Source organism: Scyliorhinus torazame, chromosome 9, assembly GCF_047496885.1.
Source record: "Scyliorhinus torazame isolate Kashiwa2021f chromosome 9, sScyTor2.1, whole genome shotgun sequence".
Classification (NCBI taxonomy): Eukaryota; Metazoa; Chordata; class Chondrichthyes; order Carcharhiniformes; family Scyliorhinidae; genus Scyliorhinus; species Scyliorhinus torazame.
In genome coordinates this window covers 252,997,942-253,023,060 of record NC_092715.1, presented here as the reverse complement: position 1 = coordinate 253,023,060, position 25,119 = coordinate 252,997,942, and the positions used below count along the sequence as shown (strand labels likewise).

The window sequence follows — 25,119 nt, the reverse complement described above, 5'->3', positions numbered from 1 at the left end:
TAGAAATCGCCAGCAAAACCTGACACAAATGGCACTTTGAAACTTTTCCGTTAGATTGCGCCATCGTCTTCTCTGGGAGTCATAGTTTAGCAAGCAGGCACATAAATCCCAGCTGATCCCCCCACCCCCCCCCCTCTCTCCCACCACAGACACACACACACACGTGCACACATGCGCACACACACACACGCGCAAAAACTCCCCTCACTCAAGTCATTCTAGTAACATCCATTCCAACTTAATTGTATGCATCAAACATGCAACCTTTATGGTCAATTTTCCTTACATCACAAAGTGTACACTTTAGTTACTAACCAAGCCATTTGGGGCCTTAGCTGGTTCATTTTTTTAAATATGCAATCACTCCAGCTCTCCTCTTTGATGTGCAAAGTACTTCAGACTGAGCAGGCAGTATTTGCTTGTATCTCAGCAAGCACACAAGTATACAAAGGGTTAACATAATGCGAGAGGATGGTGTGGCAATAAGAGAAGGAAATGCAAATACATACCGCTGCAAATTGAGACCATTCTTGACTCAGGTGTTGTTCAGTACGCTCAGAGTGGACACCATCTTCTTTCTACCTGTTCTGGCCAAAACAGAGAATTGAAGAGTGAATCTGTGTCGCTGATAGCCAACCAATCCCTTCCTTAAACCGTCAGCTTTATTTGGAGTGCGCGATTTCTGCCTTCTTTAAAACGCAGCGCTGGCTGCTGACTCCATCTGACACTCTCTTCTGCGAGAGATTCACCACTATCTGAGCACTGCCTGGCGTGGGCTTGTTAAATTACAACAAGAGGCAGCCTCTGCTTTCCAGCGTATTTTTTTTGAACTTGAGGTATGGATTATGTTTCGCAGCACATGGTGTCTACTGCTTCATTTATCTTGCCCCCTGTACAATTGGCAGCTTCAGACCGTACGTAGGAAGAAAAGCATCCTGTTAGAGGCTTTTAGTTGAATGTTTCCTGTCAATCAGGTTAACAGAAGACTGTTAAATATGGGCAGACAAAATAGTCAGACGCAGAAGCATTATGTTGGAGAAAGAAAATAATACCAATTAAACCTTTTGACACAAAGTGCTTTCTGGAACAAGTACTATGCCGAATTGTGTAAACTCTGATATTCTTGTGACATTAGCTGCAAAACTGTCAATAGGTGTTTAAAAAGGGAACAAAAGATGTGACAGAAATGTGTTGATTTTGTTCCTGAAGAATTTGAAAAACTATATTATTTATATATATAGAGAGATATACATATATATTATATATACACACACACATTTGAATCTTGTGACATGTTTCCTATTGTGGTTAATAGTTGCCATGGTAACAATCATAGCAGCAGCTGCTGATTTAAATATACAAAAATGTTGACTCTAATCCAACAAGCTGCTTTGTGTATCTGTGACATTTATTAAGAGGTAGGGGGAAAAAGTGGTGTTATCTCACCTTTTTATTTTGTGTCCTGCCGGATTACTATATCTCTGATAACGTTAGGCATTCCCTGGTGTTAATCCATCTATGCAGGCACATTGCCTCCCCTCCGTACCCATGGCATATCAGTTCACAGCATCTCCAAATCACCTATTTCCTGGTGGAGCCTTTGAGCTCACTAATGCTTTGAAAAAAGGAGGAGGGAATTGCGAACCTATTGGTTAGGCTTCCCGACAGATGTTTCAGGTGGCGGGTCGCTCCTCTGCGAAGTGTTTCTGCAACTCTGGCGAAAGAGTTGGCTGCAGTTATTTATGACACTGTTGTGTTCTTTCAAAACTTACAATCAGCAGTGAGAGAGGAAGATGGACAACTGTCCAGCCTGCTTTGATGCTAGTCCTGTTTTCACCCTCAGCATAAGAAAGGGACATTTACACAGAATTAAATTTGGGTCAGTAAATTTGCAGACAATACGAAGATTGGTGGAGTTGTGGATAGTAAGGAGGGCTGTTGTCGGCTGCAAAGAGACATAGATAGGATGCAGAGCTGGACTGAGAAGTGGCAGATGGAGTTTAACCCTGAAAAGTGTGAGGTTGTCCATTTTGGAAGGACAAATATGAATGCGGAATACAGGGTTAACGGTAGAGTTCTTGGCAATGTGGAGGAGCAGAGAGATCTTGGGGTCTATGTTCATACATCTTTGAAAGTTGCCACTCAAGTGGATAGAGCTGTGAAGAAGGCCTATGGTGTGCTCGCGTTCATTAACAGAGGGATTTAATTTAAGAGCCGTGAGGTGATGATGCAGCTGTACAAAACTTTGCTAAGGCCACATTTGGAGTACTGTGTACAGTTTTGGTCGCCTCATTTTAGGAAGGATGTGGAAGCTTTGGAAAAGGTGCAAAGAAGATTTACCAGGATGTTGCCTGGAATGGAGAGTAGGTCTTACGAGGAAAGGTTGAGGGTGCTAGGCCTTTTCTCATTAGAACGGAGAAGGATGAGGGGCGACTTGATAGAGGTTTATAAGATGATCAGGGGAATAGCTAGAGTAGACAGAGACTTTTTCCCCGGGTGGAACAAACCATTACAAGGGGACATAAATTTAAGGTGAAAGGTGGAAGATATAGGAGGGATATCAGAGGTAGGTTCTTTACCCAGAGAGTAGTGGGGGCATGGAATGCACTGCCTGTGGAAGTAGTTGAGTTGGAAACATTAGGGACCTTCAAGCAGCTATTGGATAGGTACATGGATTACGGTAAAATGATATAGTGTAGATTTATTTGTTCTCAAGGGCAGCACGGTAGCATTGTGGGTAACACAATTGCTTCGCAGCTCCAGGGTCCCAGGTTCGATTCCGGCTTGGGTCACTGTCTGTGCGGATTCTGCACGTTTCTCCCCAAATGTGCGGGTTAGGTGAATTGGCCAATGATAAATTGCCCTTAATGTCCAAATTGCCCTTGGTGTTGGGTGGAGGTGTTGGGTTTGGGTGGGGTGCTCTTTCCAAGAGCCGGTGCAGACTCGATGGGCCGGGTGGCCTCCTTCTGCACTGTAAATTCAATGATAATCTATGATTAATCTAGGACAAAGGTTCGGCACAACATCGTGGGCCGAAGGGCCTGTTCTGTGCTGTATTTTCTATGTTCTAAAGGATAGATGCAGGCCCATTGGTCCCACAGAACTACTTTTCACACAAGATTCCTCTAACCCTACCTATTTAAAAAAAAAATTTTAGCGTGCACAATTATTCTTTTCCAGCTAAGGGGCAATTTAGCGTGGCCAATCAACCTCCCCTGCGCATATTTTGTATTGTGGGGGTGTGACCCACGCAGACATGGGGAGAATCTTTAGAAGGGTGGCACGTGGCACAGTGGTTAGCACTGCTGCCTCACAGCTCCCGGGTTCAATTCCGGCCTCGGGTGACTGCCTGCGTGGGTTTCCTCCGGGGGCTCCGGTTTCCTCCCACAGTCCAAAGATGTGCAGGTTAGGTAGATTGGCCATGCTAAATTGCCCCTTGGCGTCCAAAAGGTTAGCTGGGGTTACTGGGATAGGGTGGAGGTGTGGGCTTAAGTAGCTCTTTCCACAGGCCAGTGCAGATCCGATGGGCCAAGGGGCCTCCTTCTGTAAATTCTATGATTCTATGAATGTGCAAACTCCACATTGATAGTGACCCAGGGCCGGGATCGAACCTGGGTCCTCGGCGCCGTGAGACAGCAGTGCTAACCACTGTGCCATCGTGGCAGCCCTCAGCTAACCCTACCTGATGTGATTCACCATAACACTGTATTTCTTTCTACGTCATGGACCTTTTGGTCTATGTAAAAGGCATTGAAGCTATTTGCCGCAATCGCTTCATGTGATAGTAAGCTGCAGATTCTCTTCACTGTCTGGGCAAAGATATTTCTCCTGAATTCTTCATTGGATTAAGTCGCGATTATTTTAAATTGATGACCCTTAGTTCTGGACTCCCTGCAAGGGGAAACGCATTCTCTGTATCCGTCACATCAAAGTCCTTTATAATTAATGACTGCAGGTGAATGTAATACAATTAAGTTGAACTTGATGGATACTATTATCTCCTCGGACTCAGCTATTGATTCGAGCTAAATGACCAATTGTTACTCAAGAACAAGTAGATTATCCAAAGAGCCCAGTGATCATTAGCATCAGCCATAATGTTCCCCAAAGGTAATACAAGGGAACCAAACAAAATACCTTTCCAAACACCGACAGCATATATTTTACAAACAAAACGGCAATATAGCCACGCTTTCAAGGCTTTACCCTGAACTCTGAATTTAAAAAGCAGGTGCATAATCACTCATTCTTTTCATAGTTTTGTTTTTGGGCTGGATTCTCCGGTCACGCAGCCGCGTCTTTCTCGACGGCACGCCGTTCGCTGTCCTCGCGAATCTGTCTCCCTGTTGCTTGCCAATGGGATTTCCAATTGAAGGCACCCCACTCTGCTGGGAAAACTGCGGGTGGGGGTGCGTTGGTGGCGTGAAAAGTGAAGCGCAGCAGCCAGAGAATTCTGGCCCATTGTTCCATCGTTCACGCTCACTCTGGACACAAGCTTCTTTTGTCACCCCTGCCTTTGCCTTTGGTCCCATGACATCTCTGTTGTTTTATCTCTGCACCCTCCCCTTCCCATCTTAGACCTTCCCTTTTGTCCTCCCTCGCACCCCCTCACCACCCCCTATCCCTCTTTCGATGGCATACAACCCACCACACTCCTACCTTCCTTCAGTACCCGAACAAGAGTCCTGGGCGGGATTCTCTAATCCCGCGGCAGAGTGTCCATGCCGTCGTAAACGCCGTCGCGTTTTACGATGGCGTGAACGGGCTGACCTGACGACTAATTCTGGCCCTTCCAAGATGCTGATCCTGGCGTTAACTGGGCGGCGCAGGATACACGCATGTGCAGTGGCGCTGGTGCCAACACGCGCATGCGCAGTGGCTTCCTTCAACGCGCCGGTCCAACGCAACATGGCACAGGACTACAGGGGCTGGCGCGTAACAAAGGAGGCCCCCAGCCAGAGAGGCCGGCCTGTCAATCGGTGGGCCCCGATCGCAGGCCAGCCCACATCGGAAGCACCCCCCCGGGGTCGGACCCCCCCCCCCCCCCCCTACAGGCCACCCACCATCCCTTCCACGCCGAGGTCCCGCCGGCTGAGAGCAGGTGTGGATGGCGCCGGCGGGACTCGCCGTTTTCACGATGGCTGCTTGGCCCATCCTGGGCCTAGAATCAGCGGGCCGGTCGTGTAGAGCGACCACTGACCGGCGCCGCCCCTACCACACCAGCGCCAATGGCGACGATTCTCCGCTCTGCAGGGAATCGTGTGCCGGCGTCGGGGCGGCGTGGCGCGATCCGCGCCGGTCGTGGGGATTCTCCGGCCCGGCCCCGGGCTGAGAGAATCCCGTCCCATATTCCTCTCAAAAACATTAACCCTGTTTCTCGCTCCAAAGATGTTGCCAGACCTGCTGAGCATGTTTTGCATTTTCCATTTCTATCTCAGACTCATTCACTTATCTTTCTCGCGATCGAGTTTTAGTTTACAGCCGCCACCTGCTCCTTCTCTGCTTCCCCTGTTTTCTGTCAGTAATGGAACCAGCCATTTCAAAAAAATGCTGTTCATTTTTGGGGGAAGCATTTTGAGAGATTTGCCACCAGAAAAAAGTTTGTACCTGTCAGCAACAGCCAGTCACTTTGCACACGGAATAACATTCAGTGACAGAATCTTGTTAAACAAGAAGTCATTTTCTGTTCTGGAATGTGTCATGTCCTAAGGAACCTGACTTACGATTCACTGGCATCTGGATTATTTTTAGCATGTAGGTTGACACACATCTTTGTGAATTGCTCCACATATGTTGAAAAATAACGGTGCAGGTAGTTCCAGTGCGTGACAGGTGTGCAACAGGATTGATCCTACCCCTGAGCAAAACAGGTTTAATTAATGTACGCCGAGGTTAGTTGCAATTTTTATTTCAGAGAATTCTGTTTTACATTTGCGTTAATGGATTAATATAGAACCGCTTAAAGAGCTCTTGTGTTCGATTTTTGTAGCAATTGTTCCCCTATTATTATAGATCAATGTGGCTTTTTGTTGAACGATGCAATTTTAATTATGTCGTACTTGGGGGCCATTCATGTGGATGCTTAAGCACAGAACATGACAGAGTGATTGGACGTTCCAATCCACAGTATTGATTATATTAAGGGGGTCACCTAATTGAGGTATTTAAGACGATTTAAATAGATGATGGAGTGGACAGAGTGAAATAATCTCCTCTGGCGGGAGAGGCAAGAGCAAAGCAGCGTAGCCATTAGAATTAAAGCTGGACATTCCCAGCATAAGACCATAAGACCATAAGACATAGGAGCGGAAGTAAGGCCATTCGGCCCATCGAGTCCACTCCACCATTCAATCATGGCTGATTTCAACTCCATTTACCCGCTCTCTCTCCATAGCCCTTAATTCCTCGAGAAATCAAGAATTTATCAACTTCTGTCTTAAAGACACTCAACGTCCCGGCCTCCACCGTCCTCTGTGGCAATGAAATCCACAGACCCACCACCCTCTGGCTGAAGAAATTTCTCCTCATCTCTGTTCTAAAGTGACTCCCTTTTATTCTAAGGCTGTGCCCCCGGGTCCTAGTCTCCCCTGCTAATGGAAACAACTTCCTTACGTCCACCCTATCTAAGCCATTCATTATCTTGTAAGTTTCTATTAGATCTCCACCTCAACCTCCTAAACTCCAGTGAATATAATCCCAGGATCCTCAGACGTTCATCGTATGTTAGGCCTACCATTCCTGGGATCATCCGTGTGAATCTCCGCTGGACCCGCTCCAGTGCCAGTATGTCCTTCCTGAGGTGTGGGGCCCAAAATTGCTCACAGTATTCTAAATGGGGCCTAACTAGCATGACGTCAGTAAGCATGTTTTGGATCCCTACAGTGCAGAAGGAGGCCATCCGGCCCATTGAGTCTGCACCGACCCTCCAGAAAAGCACCCCACCTAGGCCCAATCCTCCGCCATATCCCCGTAACCCCAACCAGCCATTGGACACTAAGTGACAATTCAGCATGGCCAATCCACTTAATCTGCCCATCTTTGGACTGGGGGGGGAATCTCTCCCTCAAAGTCTTGTTGAGGCTGGGTAGATGGAGTAAGGATACAGATCATCCTTGATTTAATGGGACGGTGCGACAGGTTAGAGGGGCCGAATGACCTCCTTCTGTTCCTTATCCCTGGATGCTGCTATTGGCCTTGATTGAGTTGATGTCCGGTACTTTCCCAACCAAAGAGGAAGAAATGCTACAGGTCCTAAAGATTTAATACGTTTTGGTTTCTCTTTCTTTATGGCTGTTGGGACAATCCTACTCCCAGTAATTTTCTGTAATTCCTTCCCAGTCATACTCCTCTGAGCACAGAGCCACAGGTCTATCAAGGGTCAAACAGGTGATGGCAAAGTGATTTTTGAGTGGCCAGCAAGCTGTTTTCTGAGTACCATCAACACAACGAGCCATTAGTCAAGCACGGCTTACAATAATTTGTAGAATTGCACATGCAAACATGCCAAAATAATGCACGAGTACATCACTTCTGCTCTACCGAGTGGGAGGCCAGTCACGGCAGCATTGGAATATTTGAGTTTGAAGCTGACAAAGGCATGGATGAACAAATAACAAACAACAAAGAAAAGTACAGCACAGGAACAGGCCCTTCAGCCCTCCAAGCCTGCGCCGACCATGCTGCCCTTCTAAACTAACATCTTCTACACTTCCGGGGCCCGTATCCCTCTATTCCCATCATATTTACATATTTGTCAAGATGCCCCTTAAACGTCACTATTGTCCCTGCTTCCACCACCTCCTCCGGTAGCGAGTTCCAGGCACCCACAACCCTCTGTGTAAAAAACTTTCCTCGTACATCTCCTCTAAATCTTGCCCCTTGCACCTTAAACCTATGCCCCCTAGTAATTGACCTCTCTACCCTGGGTAAAAGTCTCTGACTATCCACCCTGTCTATGCCCCTCATTATTTTGTAGATCTCTATCAGATCGCCCCTCAACCAGTGATAACAAACCGAGTTTATTCAACCTCTCCTCATAGCTAATGCCCTCCATACCAGGCAACATCCTAGTAAATCTCTTCTGCACCCTCTATAAAGCCTCCACACCCTTCTGGTAGTGTGGTGACCAGAATTGAACACTATACTCCAAGTGTGGCCTAACTAAGATTTTATACAGCTGCAACATGACTTGCCAATTTTTATACTCAATGCCCCGGCCAAGCCTGCCGTATGCCTTCTTGACTACCTTCTCCACCTGTGTTGCCCCTTTCAGTGACCTGTGGACTTGTACTCCTAGATCTCTCTGACTGTCAATACTTTTGAGGGTTCTACCATTCACTGTATATTCCCTACCTGCATTAGACCTTCAAGGGCTTGAGGAGCAGAAAGGATGAGGCTGGGAAGTTACTGAGATGGAAGGAGGTGATCTTTTTGATGGAAAACATGTGCCACTGGAACCGTAGCTTGGAATTTCATGGTCAGTCCAAAGATTCCTTCCACCCTATTTACATTTGAATTGGGCCCTTTGATTTAGAACACAACCTGAATTCTACTTACCATGTGTCGCCTAAGCCCATCAGGACACTCAGCTACACAGTATCATTGCCAGTCAAGGCATCTGTCACTGTGTCTCAGTGGCATTTCGCTGTCCAACGTCAACCTGTAGTCTCACCTCCAGAAGTCCCTTCAAAACTTACCTGTTTGGCAAGTATTTCAGTGACCACATCTGATACCATCTTTATTAGCTGCTTGATATCCTTACCTTCTTTAAAATTAATCACAGAATACTTTATGACTGAAAAGCAGTGATGGAAATACAAATTGCCATTCCTACGATAAATGTATTGAACAATGAGTTGCAGGAAGAAGATGAAATGAAAATGAAGTGAAAATCACTTATTGTCACAAGCAGGCTTCAACTGAAGTTCCTGTGAAAAGCCCCCCGTCGCCACATTCCGGCGCCTATTCGGGGAGGCTGTTAAGGGAAGATAGCATGCCAATTAATAGGAGGGGATCATTCCTATGATCAGTTACGGAGCACTTAAATTGAGATAATGGGTTTGCCCTCTATATCACAATTACAATTCAGATCTAACAGTAAAATGGGAGGAATAATTTTGATAATCAATCAGAGCCACAGTAGCAGAGTGGTTACATTACTGGACTAGGAGTCAGGAGGCTTGGGCTGATGATCTGAAGTTTAAATCGCACCACAGAAGCTGGGGAATTCAAATTCAATTTGCTAAAGATACATGCGGAATTTAAAAAGCTAGCAATAGTAATAGTGATCATGAAGCTGCGGAGTTGTTTTAAAAACTCATCTGCAATGCGGTTGACACTGAACTGCCCTCTGAAATGGTCCAGCAAGTCACTGAACCAACATTACTGTCAAGAAAATCGCTAATAAGAAATGAAATGGAAAGAACAATCCAGCACCAAAAGGCACACCCAGTTCACCCTGCAAAAACCTACTCACTAACATCTGCGGATGTGTACCAAGATTGGGGGAGTCGTCCCGAGAGAGTTGGCAAGCAACCGCCTATCGTGGTTATACTCACAGGGTTCTGCCTTTGAGCCAATGTCAAGACATCAGCCATGGGCATCAGCAACAACAGAACTGTATTCCAGCTCAATTTGCAAACTCAAGGCTGACATATCCCTCACTCTGCTATACCCATCGAGCCATGGAACCACAGCTCGTGGAATGAAGAATATAGAAGAGCACGTCAGGAACAGCAAGCACCAGGTGTACCTACGAAAGAGACCAGAGAGAAGCTCCAACAAAGACCTCCATGGATGCTGAACAGCAGAAGTGCCATGCTATAGGCTCTCAGCCAACAAATCAGGTCAAGTTCTTCCATAACCGTTTGTGAACAGTGGTCCATTCTGGCAGGAAGAATCAGAAGGAAGCTAAATGGTGAGAGATTGCAGAGCCCGAAGGTGCAGAGGGACCTGGGTGTCCTAGTGCATCACAAAAGGCTGGTATACAAGTGCAACAAGCAATTATGAAAGGTAATAGAATGTTATTGGTAATTATGAAGGGAATTGCTTACAAAAGTAGGGAGGTTATGCTTCCGTTGTACTGTGCATTGAGACCACACCTAGAGTATTCTGTAGAGTATTGCTCTTCTTATTTAAGGAAAAGTGGAAATACATTGGCGGCAGCTCAGAGAACATATAGCAGACAAATACCAGGAACGGGACAATTGTCTTATGAGGAAACGTTGGAGAGGTTAGTTTAGTATCCACTAGAGCTTAGAAGAGTAAGAAGTGACTTGATCAAAATGATAAAGATTCTGAGGGATGTTGACAGGGTGGATGTGGAAACCATGTCTCCTGTATTGGAGCATCCAGAACTAGGAGTCACTGTTTGAAAATAAGGCATCACTCATTTAAGGTAGAGATGAGGAGAAATGTTTTCTCTCAGAGGGTTGTGAGTCTTCGGCACTCTCTTCCTCAAAATGCAGTGGAAGCTGAGTCAATGAATATTTTCAAGGCAGAGCTAGGTATATTCTTGATTAACAAAAGAGGTGAAAGGTTATCGCGAGTAGGCAGGGAAGGAGGTGAAAGGTTATCGGGAATAGGCAGGAATATGGGGTTGAATTGACAATGAGATCAGCCTTGACCTTCTTGAATGGCAGAGCAGGTCGTGTGGCCTACTCCTGCTCCAATTCATATGTTTGTATGTAATAAGAGGAGGTGGCTCCATGAATATCCCCATTCTCAATGCTGGGAGTGTCCAGCACCTGAGTTCAAAACACACAACTGAAGAGTTTGCAATCACCTTAGTCATAAATGCTGAGTGAATGGTCCAACTCATCCTTCCCTTGATGTTCCTGCCATCACCAAAATCAATTCACTTCATGCGTTAGCAAGAAATGACTGGATAAATCAAAGCATAGGGGTCCCAACAACACCTCAGTTGTATTGATGAAAACTGTGCTCCAGTGTCACTAGACAAGCTGTGCCAGTCCAGCTGCAATGCTGACACCAATGCAACAATGTGATAAATTGTCTAGGTATGTCCAAGCCACAAAAGCTGGACAAGTCCAAACTGGCTCATTATCACCCTGTCAGCTTATGCTCAATCATCATAAGTCGATTTCGGCGGGAGAACAGCTGGTGAGTCAGTTTCAGCGGGAGCAGTGCGGAAGTGGCTGCTGGGAGGTAAGACTGTACTTTGAAAGCACTTGTCTTTGCAGGGGCAGGCCAGTCGATTTCGGCGGGAGAACAGCTGGTGAGTCAGTTTCAGCGGGAGCAATGCGGACGTGGCTGCTGGGAGGTAAGTCTGTCCTTTAAAAGCACTTGTCTTTGCAGGGGCAGGCCAGTCGATTTCGGCGGGAGAACAGCTGGTGAGTCAGTTTCAGCGGGAGCAGTGCGGAAGTGGCTGCTGGGAGGTAAGTCTGTCCTTTAAAAGCACTTGTCTTTGCAGGGGCAGGCCAGTCGATTTCGGCGGGAGAACAGCTGGTGAGTCAGTTTCAGCGGGAGCAGTGCGGAAGTGGCTGCTGGGAGGTAAGTCTGTCCTTTAAAAGCACTTGTCTTTGCAGGGGCAGGCCAGTCGATTTCGGCGGGAGTGGAGCTGGCTGGTTAGTCAATTTCAGCAGGAGCTGAGAATTTTTTATTTTTTTTAATTAGTGTTTTAGGCGGGAACAGGAAGTCGACCCGCGGACGTCTGGAAGACCCTCACCAATAAATTCTGGTGGAGAGGAAACCCGAGACACTACACGTGTAGTGTCTCCCACCTGCCCTCCTCCTCTAACCTAATAATAAAACCCATTGGTCTGAGGTAAGTACCATATTTTATTATATTATTATTATTTTTTATAAAAAATTTAATTTAGTTGTTAGCCAGATCTTGGTAGAAAGTTAGAGGAATGGCAGGGAAGGGAGTGCAATGTTCCTCCTGCAGGATGTTTGAGGTGATGGATGCAGTTAGTGTCCCTGCTGATTTTACCTGCAGGAAGTGCTGCCATCTCCAGCTCCTCCAAGACCGAGTTAGGGAACTGGAGCTGGAGTTGGAAGAACTTCGGATCATTCGGGAGGCAGAAGGGGTCATAGATAGCAGCTTCAGGGAATTAGTTACACCAAAGATTGGAGATAGGTGGGTAACTGTAAGAGGGACTGGGAAAAAGCAGTCAGTGCAGGGATCCCCTGCGGTCGTTCCCCTGAGAAACAAGTATACCGCTTTGGATACTTGTGGGGGGGGGGACTTACCAGGGGTAAGCCATGGGGTACGGGCCTCTGGCACGGAGTCTGTCCCTGTTGCTCAGAAGGGAAGGGGGGAGAGGAACAGAGCATTAGTAATTGGGGACTCTATAGTCAGGGGCACAGATAGGAGATTTGGTGGGAGCGTGAGAGACTCACGTTTGGTATGTTGCCTCCCAGGTGCAAGGGTACGTGATGTCTCGGATCGTGTTTTCCGGGTCCTTAGGGGGGAGGGGGAGCAGCCCCAAGTCGTGGTCCACATTGGCACTAACGACATAGGTAGGAAAGGGGACAAGGATGTCAGGCAGGCTTTCAGGGAGCTAGGATGGAAGCTCAGAACTAGAACAAACAGAGTTGTTATCTCTGGGTTGTTGCCCGTGCCACGTGATAGTGAGATGAGGAATAGGGAGAGAGAGCATTTAAACACGTGGCTACAGGGATGGTGCAGGCGGGAGGGATTCAGATTTCTGGATAACTGGGGCTCTTTCTGGGGAAGGTGGGACCTCTACAGACAGGATGGTCTACATCTGAACCTGAGGGGCACAAATATCCTGGGGGGGGGAGATTTGTTAGTGCTCTTTGGGGGGGGTTTAAACTAATGCAGCAGCGGCATGGGAACCTGGATTGTAGTTTTTGAGTAAGGGAGAATGAGAGTATAGAGGTCAGGAGCACAGATTTGACATCGCAGGAGGGGGCCAGTGTTCAGGTAGGTGGTTTGAAGTGTGTCTACTTCAATGCCAGGAGTATACGAAACAAGGTAGGGGAACTGGCAGCATGGGTTGGTACCTGGGACTTCGATGTTGTGGCCATTTCAGAGACATGGATAGAGCAGGGACAGGAATGGATGTTGCAGGTTCCGGGGTTTAGGTGTTTTAGTAAGCTCAGAGAAGGAGGCAAAAGAGGGGGAGGTGTGGCGCTGCTAGTCAAGAGCAGTATTACGGTGGCGGAGAGGATGCTAGATGGGGACTCTTCTTCCGAGGTAGTATGGGCTGAAGTTAGAAACAGGAAAGGAGAGGTCACCCTGTTGGGAGTTTTTTATAGGCCTCCTAATCGTTCTAGGGATGTAGAGGAAAGGATGGCGAAGATGATTCTGGATAAGAGCGAAAGTAACAGGGTAGTTACTATGGGAGACTTTAACTTTCCAAATATTGACTGGAAAAGATATAGTTCGAGTACAATAGATGGGTCGTTTTTTGTACAGTGTGTGCAGGAGGGTTTCCTGAAACAATATGTTGACAGGCCAACAAGAGGCGAGGCCACGTTGGATTTGGTTTTGGGTAATGAACCAGGCCAGGTGTTGGATTTGGAGGTAGGAGAGCACTTTGGGGACAGTGACCACAATTCGGTGACGTTTACGTTAATGATGGAAAGGGATAAGTATACACCGCAGGGCAAGAGTTATAGCTGGGGGAAGGGCAATTATGATGCCATTAGGCGTGACTTGGAGGGGGGATAAGGTGGAGAAGTAGGCTGCAAGTGTTGGGCACACTGGATGAGTGGGGCTTGTTCAAGGATCAGCTACTGCGTGTTCTTGATAAGTATGTACCGGTCAGGCAGGGAGGAAGGCGTCGAGCGAGGGAACCGTGGTTTACCAAGGAAGTGGAATCTCTTGTTAAGAGGAAGAAGGAGGCCTATGTGAAGATGAAGTGTGAAGTTTCGGTTGGGGCGATGGATAGTTACAAGGTAGCGAGGAAGGATCTAAAGAGAGAGCTAAGACGAGCAAGGAGGGGACATGAGAAGTATTTGGCAGGAAGGATCAAGGAAAACCCAAAAGCTTTCTATAGGTATGTCAGGAATAAGCGAATGACTAGGGAAAGAGTAGGACCAGTCAAGGACAGGGATGGGAAATTGTGTGTGGAGTCTGAAGAGATAGGCGAGATACTAAATGAATATTTTTCATCAGTATTCACTCAGGAAAAAGATAATGTTGTGGAGGAGAATGCTGAGCCCCAGGCTAATAGAATAGATGGCATTGAGGTACGTAGGGAAGAGGTGTTGGCAATTCTGGACAGGCTGAAAATAGATAAGTCCCCGGGACCTGATGGGATTTATCCTAGGATTCTCTGGGAGGCCAGGGAAGAGATTGCTGGACCTTTGGCTTGGATTTTTATGTCATCATTGGCTACAGGAATAGTGCCAGAGGACTGGAGGATAGCAAATGTGGTCCCTTTGTTCAAAAAGGGGAGCAGAGACAACCCCGGCAACTATAGACCGGTGAGCCTCACGTCTGTAGTGGGTAAAGTCTTGGAGGGGATTATAAGAGACAAGATTTATAATCATCTAGATAGGAATAATATGATCAGGGATAGTCAGCACGGCTTTGTGAAGGGTAGGTCATGCCTCACAAACCTTATTGAGTTCTTTGAGAAGGTGACTGAACACGTAGATGAGGGTAGAGCAGTTGATGTGGTGTATATGGATTTCAGCAAAGCGTTTGATAAGATTCCCCACGGTAGGCTATTGCAGAAAATACGGAGGCTGGGGATTGAGGGTGATTTAGAGATGTGGATCAGAAATTGGCTAGCTGAAAGGAGACAGAGGGTGGTGGTTGATGGGAAATGTTCAGAATGGAGTACAGTCACAAGCGGAGTACCACAAGGATCTGTTCTGGGGCCGTTGCTGTTTGTCATTTTTATCAATGACCTAGAGGAAGGCGCAGAAGGGTGGGTGAGTAAATTTGCAGACGATACTAAAGTCGGTGGTGTTGTCGATAGTGTGGAAGGATGTAGCAGGTTACAGAGGGATATAGATAAGCTGCAGAGCTGGGCTGAGAGGTGGCAAATGGAGTTTAATGTAGAGAAGTGTGAGGTGATTCACTTTGGAAGGAATAACAGGAATGCGGAATATTTGGCTAATGGTAAAGTTCTTGAAAGTGTGGATGAGCAGGGGGATCTAGGTGTCCATGTGCATAGATCCCTGAAAGTTGCCACCCAGGTTGATAGGGTTGTGAAGAAGGCCTATGGAGTGTTGGCCTTTATTGGTAGAGGGATTGAGTTCCGGAGTCGGGAGGTCATGTTGCAGCTGTACAGAACTCTGGTACGACCGCATTTGGAGTATTGCGTACAGTTCTGGTCACCGCATTATAGGAAGGATGTGGAGGCTTTGGAGCGGGTGCAGAGGAGATTTACCAGGATGTTGCCTGGTATGGAGGGAAAATCTTATGAGGAAAGGCTGATGGACTTGAGGTTGTTTTCGTTGGAGAGAAGAAGGTTAAGAGGAGACTTAATAGAGGCATACAAAATGATCAGGGGGTTGGATAGGGTGGACAGTGAGAGCCTTCTCCCACGGATGGAAATGCCTGGCACGAGGGGACATAACTTTAAACTGAGGGGTAATAGATATAGGACAGAGGTCAGAGGTAGGTTCTTTATGCAAAGAGTAGTGAGGCCGTGGAATGCCCTACCTGCTACAGTAGTGAACTCGCCAACGTTGAGGGCATTTAAAAGTTTATTGGATAAACATATGGATGATAATGGCATAGTGTAGGTTAGATGGCTTTTGTTTCGGTGCAACATCGTGGGCCGAAGGGCCTGTACTGCACTGTATTGTTCTATGATCTATGTTCTATCAGTTAAAGGATGAAAGGAGTTTTTTCAACAATGCTATTTTGCAACACTTTATCACCAATGAACTGCTTCACTTTGATTCCGTGAAGACTGATTGGCTGCAGACCTTGTGACAACCTCAATCTAAATATAGATAAATGAACTGAATTCCAGAAGTGACGGCCCTTGACATCAAAGCAACGTTTTATCGATTGTGGCAACAAGGGGTCAAAGTAAAATTGAAATGATTGCAGGGTGAATAACGCTCCACTGGTTGGAGTCATGCCTAACACAAACAAAGATGGACATGGTTGTTGGAGGACAATTGTCTCAGCCCAGGACATGGCTGCGGAAGTGTAGCCATCTCAGATGGCCACCTTCAAAGGACCATGGGAATTATGGTCAACCCAGGACTCAGACACACTCAGAGCTTGTGTGTGTATTTGCAACCCAGATAGCTAGACGCGATCAAAACCCCCACTCTAATGTATTTTAATTGCCCATTTCCCCAGAACAAAAGGACTGTACTCAGGTAACCGATACAGATGCAGACTAACCGGCGCCACTCCCTTTGCTAAGAAAGCCCAAACAGCCAAGGTCAATGACCGCTCGGGACATACTCAGCTATCAATGCATCTGCCCCTTTATTGGCCAAAATTGAAGGCAGTGATCGAAGCCTGTTGAAATATTGGGTCCAAAGCAAAGGACCGCCCCAAAGAGCGCAAAATCCCAGAGGGATAAAAAGAGACACAGCCATGTGTTTGGTCTCTCTTGGCCCCGGCCTACGCCTAAAACCAAATGTAGCATTACGATCAGAAGACAAGTTCAAGACCAACGATCGCTACCCGGCGGATGAGCCCAGCAGAAACGAAGCCACTTCTTCTACCCAGCCATGCAAGATCCGAACAAAGGCCTTGTTCATCTGCAAAGAGCCGGTTGCCCTGAAGTTAAGTATAGGTTATTGTAGTTGTTAGGTGTAGTTTAACTTGTAGTGTTTTATGTTGCATGTCGAAGTAATCCTTGTGTGTAAATAAACTATCTTCGAACTTTAAAGTACTGGTGGACAAGGATAAGAGTGGTCCGAGGATGAATGTGCTAAATTGGGGGAAGGCTAATTATAACAATATTAGGCGGGAACTGAAGAACATAGATTGGGGGCGGATGTTTGAGGGCAAATCAACATCTGACATGTGGGAGGCTTTCAAGTGTCAGTTGAAAGGAATACAGGACCGGCATGTTCCTGTGAGGAAGAAAGATAAATACGGCAATTTTCGGGAACCTTGGATGACGAGTGATATTGTAGGCCTCGTCAAAAAGAAAAAGGAGGCATTTGTCAGGGCTAAGAGGCTGGGAACAGACGAAGCCTGTGTGGCATATAAGGAAAGTAGGAAGGAACTTAAGCAAGGAGTCAGGAGGGCTAGAAGGGGTCACGAAAAGTCATTAGCAAATAGGGTTAAGGAAAATCCCAAGGCTTTTTACACATACATAAAAAGCAAGAGGGTAGCCAGGGAAAGGGTTGGCCCACTGAAGGATAGGCAAGGGAATCTGTGTGGAGCCAGAGGAAATGGGCGTGGTACTAAATGAATACTTTGCATCAGTATTCACCAAAGAGAAGGAATTGGTAGATGTTGAGTCTGGAGAAGGGGGTGTAGATAGCCTGGGTCACATTGTGATCCAAAAAAACGAGGTGTTGGGTGTCTTAAAAAATATTAAGGTAGATAAGTCCCCAGGGCCTGATGGGATCTACCCCAGAATACTGAAGGAGGCTGGAGAGGAAATTGCTGAGGCCTTGACAGAAATCTTTGGATCCTCGCTGTCTTCAGGGGATGTCCCGGAGGACTGGAGAATAGCCAATGTTGTTCCTCTGTTTAAGAAGGGTAGCAAGGATAATCCCGGGAACTACAGGCCGGTGAGCCTTACTTCAGTGGTAGGGAAATTACTGGAGAGAATTCTTAGAGACAGGATCTACTCCCATTTGGAAGCAAATGGACGTATTAGTGAGAGGCAGCACGGTTTTGTGAAGGGGAGGTCGTGTCTCACTAACTTGATAGAGTTTTTCGAGGAGGTCACTAAGATGATTGATGCAGGTAGGGCAGTAGATGTTATCTATATGGACTTCGGTAAGGCCTTTGACAAGGTCCCTCATGGTAGACTAGTACAAAAGGTGAAGTCACACGGGATCAGGGGTGAACTGGCAAGGTGGATACAGAACTGGCTAGGCCATAGAAGGCAGAGGGTAGCAATGGAGGGATGCTTTTCTAATTGGAGGGCTGTGACCAGTGGTGTTCCACAGGGATCAGTGCTGGGACCTTTGCTCTTTGTAGTATATATAAATGATTTGGAGGAAAATGTAACTGGTCTGATTAGTAAGTTTGCAGATGACACAAAGGTTGGTGGAATTGCGGATAGCGATGAGGACTGTCTGAGGATACAGCAGGATTTAGATTGTCTGGAGACTTGGGCGGAGAGATGGCAGATGGAGTTTAATCCGGACAAATGTGAGGTAATGCATTTTGGAAGGTCTAATGCAGGTAGGGAATATACAGTGAATGGTAGAACCCTCAAGAGTATTGAAAGTCAAAGAGATCTAGGAGTACAGGTCCACAGGTCATTGAAAGGGGCAACACAGGTGGAGAAGGTAGTCAAGAAGGCATACGGCATGCTTGCCTTCATTGGCCGGGGCATTGAGTATAAGAATTGGCAAGTCATGTTGCAGCTGTATAGAACCTTAGTTAGGCCACACTTGGAGTATAGTGTTCAATTCTGGTCGCCACACTACCAGAAGGATGTGGAGGCTTTAGAGAGGGTGCAGAAGAGATTTACCAGAATGTTGCCTGGTATGGAGGGCATAAGCTATGAGGAGCGATTGAATAAACTCGGTTTGTTTTCACTGGAACGAAGGAGGTTGAGGGGCGACCTGATAGAGGTATACAAAATTATGAGGGGCATAGACAGAGTGGATAGTCAGAGGCTTTTCCCCAGGGTAGAGGGGTCAATTACTAGGGGGCATAGGTTTAAGGTGAGAGGGGCAAGGTTTAGAGTAGATGTACGAGGCAAGTTTTTTACGCAGAGGGTAGTGGGTACCTGGAACTCGCTACCAGAGGAGGTAGTGGAAGCAGGGACGATAGGGACATTTAAGGGGCATCTTGACAAATATATGAATAGGATGGGAATAGAAGGATACGGACCCAGGAAGTGTAGAAGATTGTAGTTTAGTCGGGCAGTATGGTCGGCACGGGCTTGGAGGGCCGAAGGGCCTGTTCCTGTGCTGTACATTTCTTTGTTCTTTGTACAAGATGCACCTTCGGAACTCACCAAGGATCCTTAAGCAGCACCTTTCAACCCCATGACTATTACCATGCAGAAGAACAAGGGCAGCAGAACACCACCACCTGGAGGTTCCTCTCCAAGTCACTCACCATCCTGACTTGGAAATATATCACCGTTCCTTCATGGTCAGTGGGTCAAAATCCAGGATCTCCCTCTCTAAACAGCACTATGGGTGTACCTACACCTCAGCGGTTCAAGGAGCTCACTGCCACCTTCTCAATAGCAATTACAAATGGGCAATATATGCTGGCCTAGCCAGCGAAGCATGCATCTCATTAAATTAAACATAAGCTGCATAGTTGTACTCCGTTTCCCAGACACACCAGTGAAAATAGTTTCATTTTAGCATGAAATTTAAATTTAGACCTTTTTTCACCAACTCACGGTAAACTGATGCAAACTGCAAATGCTTGTCGTCAAACTTGACAGCACCGTTGAGAACCAACTACTTCCATTTGTGCGGACATAACGTTGGTGCACCTGCATTCAATTTTAAATCTCCAGTCCACTTTGTTTCTCAACCTTTCAGTTGAATGTCAGCACAATATTGCATCGTCGAGCAGTTGATTCTGGGAATTGGCTCGTCTCCATTTGTGAGTTGGAAGTGTACACTGGCAGGCTCTTAGACTGTGCAGGGTAACACAGCTGAGATCGGTGTTATCATCACTGAAGAGCCACAGATGCAATCTCCAAGCAGATGTCAATGATTGAAAGATTTTTCCCTTTTCCAGTGCAGACCCAATGAAGTTTCGGCCAATTGTGGGGCACCTCCACGATTACCGCTGACAGGAATCAGATCAGGTGGCTCAGGTCATTGACCTTGCTGCGTTCATTTGGAACAGCTCCACATCAGACAGGGCACTTAACCGTCGAAGTAATGAAAGGACTTGCAATTTTACCATCGCAATCTCGGGATGTTCCAAAGTGCTTTGCAGCGATTGAAGTAATGTGGGAAATGCAGCTGCCAGTTTGCACGGCATAGAAATAGGGACCGGAGTGGGCCAGTCAGCCCGCTGAGTCTGCTTCGCCATGTCATAACACCATGGCTGATCGAACATTCACTAAGTCCGCTTTCCTGTCTTGTCTCCGCAACCCTTAATTCCCCGACTGATTAAAAACCTATCTATCTCAGCCTTGGAAACGTTCAAGGACTCGGCCTCCACAGCTTCCTGGGGTAATGCATTGCAAATATTCACCACTGTTTTGAAATTCTTCCTCAAACCCTCCTTCATTTGAACACCCCCTTTTCCTCTGACTATGCCCTCTGGTCCTGCACTCTCCCATGCGTGGAGACTGATGTGTTGGGTAAGCTGGGTCTATGTGGACTGCGTTTGATGCAGTGTAGAGAGAGACAGGTTTCCAACACTTGAAAAGATGCAACACGATTTTATTGAACAACTAACTATAATACATGCTTAACTGTGGTTTGACACTATGCTGATTTGACTGGAGACCTGAGGCTAACCTGACCAGACTAACTGACTACCACTTGGTGCTTGTTCTAGCTGCTGCTCACAAGCTCTGACTGTCTCAGAGGCTGGATCCCGAGAGAGCGGGAAAACTGGTGCCCTCTGGCTTTATAGTGGCCGTGTCCTGTCTGGTGATTGGTTGCTGTGTTCTGTGTGCTTACTGGTCACCCTGTGTGTCAATCACTGCCTGTCTGCACTCCATCATATACCTGGGTGTATATTATGACATCTCCCCCCCCTTTTTTTTTAAATATGTGTACAGGTCAATAAATAATGAATATGTGTACAGAAAGCTGACTATATACAGAATATGCTAACTTATATACATGGGAAGATGTCTAGAGCAGATAGAGGGCAGATAGCACATGGTAAAAAAACGATATGTACAGATGTCAAAACGATGAGAGAACAAGGTGATGGAACATTCAGTCTTTAAATTCAGTCTCTGTGGCAGGCAATGAATTCTGGTTGACCGCCTCAAGGGTGGGTCGGGGCCACCTGCACCTGAATGGGCGGACCTGCCTCCAAAGTGGTGGTCGTAGAGGTCGGTAGAATAACTGGCAGATCGGTGGCCTCGTGGAAGGGCGCGTCCTGAAGAAGCAGTGTGCGAGGCGGGACACCACGGTCAGGTGGCGGACGTGGAAGTCTGCGCAGTGCTCGCCTGATACACCGGAGAAAGGAGCCATCAGGCATGCGAATGAGGAATGACCTCGGGGCCACTTGCTTGACCACCACAGCCGTGGCAGACCAGCCAGTCAGGCAGCTGAACATGAACATGGTCAGCAGGGACCAGCTCGGGGAGATCTGTGGCATGGGCATCGTATGCCGACTTGCATTGGTCCCGAGACTGCTGCATCCTCTGTATCACCGGGAAGTTGTCAAGGTCCGGAATGTGGATAGCCGGCACCATCGTTCGCAGCATGCGGTTCATGAGGAGCTGTGCCGGGGATAGCCCAGTGGACAGAGGGGTCACTCTATAGGCCAACAGCGCCAGGTTGAAATCAGAACCCGAGTCAGCAGCTTCGCACAATAGTCTTTTTACGATGTGGACCCCTTTTTCGTCCTTCCCATTCGACTGGGGGTAGTGGGGGCTGGATGTGCCGAAAGTTGTACAGCTGGACAAAATCGGACCATTCCTGGCTGAAGAAACAGGGGCCGTTGTCACTCATCACCGTAAGTGGGATCCCATGTCGGGCAAAAGTTTCCTTGCATGCCTTGATTACCGCCGCCGACGTGAGGTCAGACAGTCTGACCACTTCAGGGTAGTTGGAAAAGTAGTCCACCAGGAGGACATAGTCACGCCCCTTGGCATGGAACAGGTCAACACCAACTTTGGGCCATGGGGAGGTGACCATTTAATGCGGCTGTAGAGTCTCTTTAGGCTGTGCCGGCTGGAATTTTTGACACGTCGGGCAATTGAGGACCGTATTGGCGACATCTTGGCTGATGCCTGGCCAGTACACTGCCTCTCGGGCTCGAAGGCGACATTTTTCGCTCCCCAGGTGACCCTCGTGGATTTGGCCAAGAACCAAATCTCGCATGCTCTGTGGGATCACAATTCTGTCAAGCTTCATAAGGATGCCATTTTCCACTGTTAGATCATCCTTGACATTATAAAACTGGGGACACTGCCCCTTTTGCCAACCATCTGTGAGGTGCTGCATCACCCGCTGGACCAGACGATCCTTGGCCGTCTCCTCACGGATTTGCACGACCCTTTCATCAGTGGCCGGAAAGTTGGAGGCACAGAATTGCACCTGCGCGTCTATTTGACAGACAAAGTCAGTCTGCTCACATGGTGCGGTGATAGATCTGGAGAGTGCATCGGCAACAATGAGCTCTTTGCCAGGGGTGTACACCAGGTCGAAATCGTAGCAGCGCAGCTTGAAGAGGATGCGTTGTAGCCGTGGCGTCATGTCATTGAGGTATTTTTGGATGATGTGAACCAATGGCCTGTGGTCCGTTTCGACCGTGAATTTGGGGAGGCCACACAGAAAATCATGTAACTTGTCGATCCCTGTAAGGAGGTCCAGGCATTCCTTTTCAATCTGAGCGTATAGTTGCTGAGTGGGCGTCATGGCTCTCGAGGCATATGCAACCGGGGCCCAGGAGGAGGAGTCATCCCTTTGGAGGAGCACTGCCATCCTCGCTGGCGTCGGTGGATATGTTTGTTTCCTTGGCGGTGACTCATGCAAAAGACTGCTCCTCAGTCAATGCAGCACTCCCTCAGTCATGCACTGTAGTATCAGCCTATATTTTGTGCTCACGCCTCTGGAATGAGAGTTGGATCGACCCACAGCTCTCTGACTCAGAAATGTGATTGCTACCCACTGAGACAGCTGGCACTTGGCACTGGGTCTTGAGTAAGCATTTCCATTGGATATTCAATGAGTGAGACATATGCCACAACCATAAACTGATGTCTCCTGTCACTTGCCGCGCTCTGTCCAGTGAATAAATCACAGGACTGACAATATGTTCTGTCTATTCATTCCATGCAAGATTGCATAATTTGATAGCAGAATGCTGGTTTCACCTTCAATTGGATCTCAGTGGTTGTGAGTGTTCGAGCATAAGGCATTTTGAGGGCCTCTTCAGTGGCTATAATAAAGGTTAACTGTGGCTTGAAGAGTAAATGCGAACACAAATGTAACAATCTAAAGTTTAAAGATTTCAATGTCAAACATGCAATCCAGATTTTCAGATTATTCCGGCAAATAACTCCGGATTTAAACCTAACAAGCCCATTGCCAGGAATTTGCTCAAGGATTCCCCAGTTCCGAAAAAGAGTCATGTTGAAATTAACATGTTGACTCTGTATCTCCCTCCACAGATGTTGGCAGGCATGCTGTAACTTTGGTGGAACCTCTGTGTAATCCCCATGACGCAAGTAAGCAGAGTTTCTGCTATAGTTAGCCCTTGGTAATTTCTAGTGCACAGCTCGTATCCCATCATCACTCACAATGGTTAGGGGCATGGACTTAAGTAGAAATCCTTGTGATAAAACCTAGGGCCAGGAATCCAAGGTAATCCGATTGCTCTGATCCTAAATCTTGCACTGAAATTTGTGTGCTTTGTTTTGGAGGTCCAGATTTGTACCCAGGTCCCCCTCTAGAGTGGTCATGAATCTATATAGAACATAGAACATTACAGCGCAGTACAAGACTAACAATCACCTTTGCTCGGGGGTTTGCAGCTGCCATTAGAACCTATTTGCCATATTCTTATTAGCACTGGCGAAGACCAATTAAAATTCAGTTTGGAGGACACTCATTTTGGACGGAAGAATGATGGTCACACTCGATGCTGAGTTTACCCAAACATTTCTGTCCACTTACCGTTCATAGCACACTGGCTAACTTTCAGATTTACTTATTTATTCTGACGTAGTTGGGGATCAATCTTAAAATGATAACCCTGCTCTGATCTGGACTGTCAGGTTGCCCACTGGCATCTTGCATTGCGACTTGGAGATATGTCGCTGCTCCATCATCATTGCAGAGCCAAACTCCTGATGCTCTGTCCCCAACAGCACTGTGGGAGCAACTGCACCACATGAACAGCAGCGGTTCAAGATGGTGGCCGACCACTATCTTCTCAAGTGCTTCTTGAATAGGGAATAAATGACAGCTCTTTCAGTGATGCCCAAATTCCAAAAATGGAAAAAGAAATTTAAAAATGAATTTGAAGTGAACAAATCGCTATCAGGTCCAGAGACAAGTATGGCTTTTGACATCCGTCAAATTAAACTATTGTCTTTATCCAACATGCTTTGGGCAAAGATGTCAAGTTCGGCGACCCAGAGGTTTTTATGACCAAAAACAGCCAGTACAGCAATTCTGAACATGCCAACTTGAAATGAAATTAAATGAAAATCGCTTATTGTCACAAGTAGGCTTCAAATGAAGTTACTGTGAAAAGTAGTTTAGACAAGTAGTTTGGTAGTTTAGACAAGGTGTTAATGAGTCTGGCATCCTACCAATTTGAGGTCCACTCTCTTTTTTTAAAATTTAGAATACCCAATTATTTTTTTCCAATTAAGGGTCAAATTAGCATGCCAAATCCACCTACCCTGCACATCTTTGGGTTGTGGGGGCGAAACCCATGCAAACATGGGGAGAATGTGCAAACTCCACACGGACAGTGACCCAGAGCCGGGATCGAACCTGGGAACTGGGCACCGTGAGGCAGAAGTGCTAACCACTGCGCTGCCCTGCTGCCCCGAGGTCCACTCTCTGCAACTTAATTCAGTAACTACCACTTACGGCAGGAGACTTTGAGGTTGTAAAGGGTCCATTGTTCTGGTGGGTGGGATAATAAAATCTTCAGACAAAACACACCAAATTCCAGATAGGAATTTGGAAGAATGTGTCCACAGCAAGCCTTCCATTGAGGAGAATGAAGGGGGTATGCAAGAGAATAAAAAAGAAATGAGGAAAATCAAGCATGCCAGTCAGGAAGGGCTCTCGCTCCCATCTGTGAGGCTGGTGCCAAAAAAAGGGGAGACTCTGGTCGTTTACACCTGAGGGCACAGGTGAATATTGAAGTCGTACTGTTTATATCTGCGTAGG

The 25,119-nt window shown here is 47.0% G+C and overlaps 1 protein-coding gene across 3 annotated transcripts in view; it reads right to left on the bottom strand.

Annotated features, from left to right (window-relative positions):
- Positions 1-25,119, bottom strand: part of lingo2 (leucine rich repeat and Ig domain containing 2) — an 840,266-nt gene that overhangs the window by 394,722 nt on the left and 420,425 nt on the right. For 2 of the 3 annotated variants that reach the window (XM_072517266.1, XM_072517269.1), the window contains one exon: positions 510-582. The gene's annotated coding sequence lies outside the window, so the exon portion shown is untranslated. Of the gene's footprint in view, positions 1-509; positions 588-25,119 lie in introns of all 3 variants that reach the window. The other variant, XM_072517268.1, reaches the window with a different exon arrangement.